The sequence below is a fragment of the Ipomoea nil genome, unplaced genomic scaffold (genome assembly GCF_001879475.1).
Source record: "Ipomoea nil cultivar Tokyo-kokei standard unplaced genomic scaffold, Asagao_1.1 scaffold2488, whole genome shotgun sequence".
Lineage (NCBI taxonomy): Eukaryota > Viridiplantae > Streptophyta > Magnoliopsida > Solanales > Convolvulaceae > Ipomoea > Ipomoea nil.
Genome location: NW_017618916.1, coordinates 100,082 through 105,975, shown reverse-complemented (window position 1 = coordinate 105,975; position 5,894 = coordinate 100,082).

Genomic DNA, 5,894 nt, shown 5'->3' with positions numbered 1-5,894 from the left:
TCATCGAGGGTGATGTACTGTCCCGTTTCGGTGTAGTAGATGTCATTGCGACGGAGGTTCTGTGCATTGAAAACCATGCGGCTTACGGGTTTGATTTCTGTGTGGCTTAGGTCCACTCCCTTTTTCTCCATGATCCAACTGAGGATCATCCCGTAAGGTAGACTAAGCCGGTTGCTAATCTTGCAAAACTCCATGTGCTTCAACATGAGGGCCGGTAGGTTGAACTTGTTCTTGTGTTTTAGGAAGTAGGCAAAAGTACACTCCAAACTTCCCACATCCTTGCTTTTGTTGTTCGTGGGCAACAAGCTATCGGTCACAATCATGACTAGTATCTTTTGTTCGGCCGTTAGCCATTTCTTGTTTGGCCGGGTGGCCGAGGTGAAGCCTTCTTCCTTTCCTAGTAGGTACCTGAGGTAGTCCATATACCCTGTGCCTTGGGTACCAATCCATCCCTTTCGGTCGTAATCCGACACACCTGTGGTGGTCAACTTTAGGAGTTTGGCCAAGCGGCCATCGGAGAGTACTATCTCCTTACCTTGGACTTTAGCGGTGATTTCCACTTTATCACCCCGCTTGATGGCTACCAAATGGTGATAGAACTCCTTCACCAATTCGGGGTACGTATCCCCTTTGATGGTGAGATACGTATCCAAGAGTCCTTGAAATTTAAGCATATCGACCAACTCCGGAGAGAATTGGTCGGGTTCGAAGGCTTTACCTCCGATCACCGTGTAATTGGCGTTGCTCCACTCCGGGGTTCGGATTCCAAGGGGATTTTTCGGCATGATTGGGATTCTTCGGGGGGAAATTTTCCGATGAGTTTTCCGGCGGGTTTTCCGGTGGAGTTTTCCGGCGGCGAAAGTTTTCCGGCGGCAGGGTCTGCTGTCTACGGCGTTGGTGGCGTGGTGCGGTGTCTTGGCGGAGCAGCTGTCGGCGGGGGAGATGGCGACGCATGGCAGTGGCGGCGATGGAGGCTTTGCGACAACGGGGAGCAGCCGGGCGAGTTCCGGGTCTTCCACGGCGGGTCTCCGGCAGTGGGGGTGGTCTGGACGGCGGACGGTGGTTGCTGGCGGCACTCTGTCTGGTGGGGTGGCTGGCAGTGTTGTTTTCGGGTGGTGAGCAGCGGTATGGAGAGGAGGAGAGGAAGAGAGAGGGAGTGGGTGAGGAAGAGTGTGAGGAGGAAGAAGGGTTTTTTATTTGGGAGTTTTTGTGGGTTTTAGGAATTTGGAGGGGTTTAAGAAGGGAGTGTTCCCTTGAGGTTCCAAGAAACACTCATAGTCTAGTGGTTTAGGATTTGGTTTTATAAGTGGAAGGTTTAGGGTTCAATTCCTATTGGTAACTTTGGTCCCCTTTGTTGTTACTCCTTTTTTTTTTTTTTTTTTTTTTTTTTTTTTTTTTTTTTTTTTTTTTTTTTGTCTTTTAGTGGTAGAAGATTTGGTTGGTCCTTCTTGTTGTTGGTGTGGGTTGTCGGGGTAGTCTAGTCCTTTTCCTTTATGCTAGATTATTTTGATTTTTCCTTTTTATTTATAATAATTCCAAAGTAGCTAATCTAAACAAGTAATTCTACTACGAGGGTGGTTACAAGGGATTTGCCAGTTATCCTAAACAGAACTCATCTCCTTGGTTTTCTTCTGGTGGGTTTGCGTGATCTTCGTCTCCTGGGACCGTGTTTCCTTTGTCGAGGTTGCCCTCGTCCTCGAGTTCAGCTTGTGTGCGGCTCATGACGAACACCTTTTCGTGGGCACCGTAATTCCCTTGATTTTTTGTGCCTTCGCGTTGGCCCATGGCTATGGGGCGTGGTTTTGAGGGTTGAGTGCAGTGGAAGGACTTGTGTCCTTCTTTTCCACAGTTGAAGCATCGCAAGGGATTTCCCATTCAGTCCTTGCCTCTGTGGTCCTTGTTGCACCTTGGGCACGAGAAGCCCCTTGTACTAGTTTCGTTGTTTCCCTGGGGCGGCCTTTGGGTGGCCGGATTGCTTGGCCTGGTGTTAGCGTCGTTCCGTAGTCTTTTCATAGGAGGTGCCCCACCTCCTGTGTTCCATTTTCGTATCTGCTCCTGAACCCCTCGTTGTAGTAGTTGGATTCGGTAGAGGTTGGCGGCACTGGAGTAGGCCTCGTTGAGGGTCCGGGGTCCGCTTATCACTAGTGCTTTTCGGGCTTCGAAGTTGAGGCCCGATATAAATCGTTCTATCTTGGTTGCCTCTGTGGGGACCAACTCTGGTGCGAAGTGTGCTAGTTCGAGGAATTGTTTATGGTATTCCATGACGGTGGTTGTTCCTTGCTTTAGGTGGAGGAATTCTTCGTGCATGGATGCGCTTATGTGTGCTGGGTAGAATCTTTCTCGTAGTCGTGTTTTTAGGCTTTCCCAGTTGAATCCTGGTTCCTATCTGTAAGTGGATCCCTCGTGGATCCACCAGAGGTCCGCCTCGTGTTCAAAGTAGAACGAGGCTATCTCTACACGACGCTCTTCTGGGCATTCTACCAACCCCAGAATTTTGTCGAAGGTTCGAATCTATTCCTCAAGGGTGGCGGGATCTTCTTCTCCTGAGAAGGTCGGTGGTCGATGATTTGAAACTTGTTGGGCGACCTCTGAGTTTGTGTTTGGTGGAGGTGGTTGTGGCCTGTTGTTGCGGAGAGCTACGTCGCTCAGTGTTTGGGCAACTTGGGTTAGTTGTTGTATGGTCTGAGCCAGGGGGTCGTGTGTGGCGAGTTCCGGAGTCCTTGATGGTCTTCTGTTTGGTGCCATAATGCTGATCTATAGAGCCAAATATTCATAGTAAATGTCGAGTCAGAGTTTTGTACCCTTACCTTGATGCGATAAGCGAAGGGGGAGTTCTTTTAAATTAGGTGTGGATTAGTTTAGAGGTCTCACAATCTCACCGCGCGTCCTATGATCCCTAATCCTCTTACTAAACCCCTAGAGTTTTAAGCCTAATGTCCTAAAAGCTGATCTTAAGAGTCTTATCCTAGGGTGTAACACCCCGTGTTACGGCCCCTAAAACCAATTAGTTAATTAATCAATAGCCCAAGAGAAAGAATAAATTATAATGATTAATTAGGGAAAAAGGCCCACCATAGTCCATGGGCCTTCATATATAAACCCAATCCCTAAGCCCAATCCTTAGTTCCAAAAGGAATAGAATTAGCAAACCTATAATATTAGTTCCTAATTAGGACTCCTAAATATATAATTAGGGGACTTAAGAGGCACCTAGAACTCCCCACAAGATTAACGCCCCACCACCCCAAAAAGAGCTCCAAGAATCCCCTTAGGAGAAATCAAGAAAGCAAGGAAGCTTAAAGAAAGATCCTTCATAGCCAAGGAATTAATTAAGGCTAAGAGGTAACCCATGTCTCAACAAAACCTATTTTCATAGTTATAATTCCCCCTTAGGGTTTCCCCATATTATTGCATATTGGCGAGTTATGATGATTATTATTGGTAATTGATGTGATGATCCCATGGGGGATCTTGATAATCTTGATATTGGGAGATTCTTGATGATTATATGGAGTTCTTGATGATTATGTGTTGTTCTTGATAATTGTGTGATGCTCTTGATGTTTATGTGTTATTCTTACCGAATCTTGCAATTAGAAGACGAACCGTATTCTTGTTGATATAAAAGTGATTAGAACCCTAGGTTGTATCGTATGATCTTATTCTTGGATTATCGGGTGGGGAAATCGCATGTTTGGGTGTTGATTATATTTAGAAAAGCATGATAGGTTATGTGCCGTTCGTTTCTTGTATTCGATTCGTTAATTGTCTACGTGTTGTCGTTAATCGCGTTGTAAAGTGTCTAAGCATGGTTTCGGGTTCCACAACGGTTCCCGGGGCGTAAAGTGTGTGAAAAGAGTCAGTGGGGGGTAGGTGGGGGGTAGGGGACCCGCCACCTACCCACGGCCATGAAACACCGCCCGGCAGCGGGTGGCCGGCGGGCGGGCAGCTGCCCGCCGGCGACCCGCTGCCCGGAACAGTAAAGTCCGGCGGGCAGCCGGCGGGTGGCCCCCCACCCACCGGCTACCCGCTGGAAATTATCCCACCTTGGGATCCCGGCTTCCCCGTTTGATGTTCCCCCGTTCCCCGTGGTGTCCCAACGGACTCCGTTTATCGTGCCTATGTCTAGTTTGATGTTTCGGGTACCGTTCGTAGGTTTATGAGTCTATTATATTGCATGCTAGTTGAATTGGTACCCCGTTGACCTAGGTGGTAGAAGTATGAATCCCTTAGGACTATTCTTAGTATGTGATGGATCACGCATAGGTTTTGTTATACGTTTTCTCCCCCTTCCTAATGTGTAATGTGGGTTGCATGTGCTTGCTATGTGTTATGTGTGTGTGTTACCCCAATTCGGTTGCGATCGGATTGGTTATCCTGAGCTGCGGTTCAGAAGCTGGCTGCGGTCAGATTGATACTCTTGGGCTGCGGTCCACCGTTTGGTTGCGATCAAACGTTTCTATACGAGCTGCGGTTCGTCCTTTTTCCTGGCTGCGGTCAGATGACATTCTCTTGGGCTGCGGTCCACTGTTTGGTTGCGATCAAACACTATGATGAGCTGCGGTTCATCGGTCGGTTGCGATCGACCCCTCCGTGTTGCGATACGGGGTAGGGTGCTGCGGGGCCGTGTCAGAGCTATATGCGCTGACCCTCATGTATGGGCATGCGATTGGTCCTGTGGCGCCAACAAAGTGTGTTATGTGTTGTGACATGGACAAGTTGTGATTACGAGTGTCTTGGGGGATGTGACTATGGGATTTATGTTGGGGATTGTTCATGTTGGGTTATGATCATTGTTTATGCTTCGCCTTATCTGCCTTATCTGTTGTGAACTGCATATGCTCGTTATAACTGTTGCTTGTGTCTGGCCTTATCTGTCGAGTCATTCCCGGTTTTAAAGCAAGAGTTCGTAGGACATATCTTCATGCTCAAAATGGTTTTCGTATATCTATATATATCTCTATATGTATTGTATTTCAACGCGTTGGAGTGGGTTACCAGCATCTCTCGCTGAACAGATATATTTGGCTTTCAGGCACAGAGGACTAGAGCACTGGAGCGCGCTAGAACTGGAACGTAGAAGTAGATTAGTTTCCCTTTTCGGCCTGCGCGCCATATTATGCATTGTGTTTCAATGGATACTAGTTAGACAGCCTGTGCACCTGGGTTCTCTAGCCCAGGTGTGGCATAGCACCCCGTACGCTTGTATTTATATCTTGGGATTTAATAAGATTCTACCTTTATTATAAGTTTTAAATGTCTTAAAAATCTGGGGTGTTACATAGGGTCAAACTTAGGCTCTGATACCAACTGTAACACCCCGAAATTTTGAAACTTTTTTAAGCCTATATAATAAAGGTGAAATCTCATTAAATCCCGAAATCAACAAAAGAGTGTGGGGTGCTATGCCACATCTGAGTTGGAGAGCTCAGATGCACAGGCTAAACTAACTAAACAACCTCAAAGCAATGTCAATACATAATCATGGCACGCAGGCCGAAAGGGAAACTAACTAATCTACGCTCCGGATCTCTAGTGCTCTCCAGTGTCTACTCATCTGTGCCTGAAAGCCAAATATATCTGTTCAGCGAATGATGCTGGTAACCCACTCCAACGCGTTGAAATACCATATAGGCAGGGTTGCAAAAATCGCGCCTAGGCGCTAGGAGGCCGCCGCGAGGAATGGCCTCAGCGGCCTCCTACGCGGCCGGTTCGGCGGTTCGGCGAATTTTTTTTTTTTTTTTAAATGTCGGAAAAGTTTCGGATGGCATAACTTTTGACTCGGTTGTCCGATTTGGACAATTTTTTTTTTCAAATCGCGTATTTTTTCGAGATCTATACACTAATTTCTCAAAAAATTGCTTCTTTAGCTCTTAATTTTAGTTTTTTTTTTA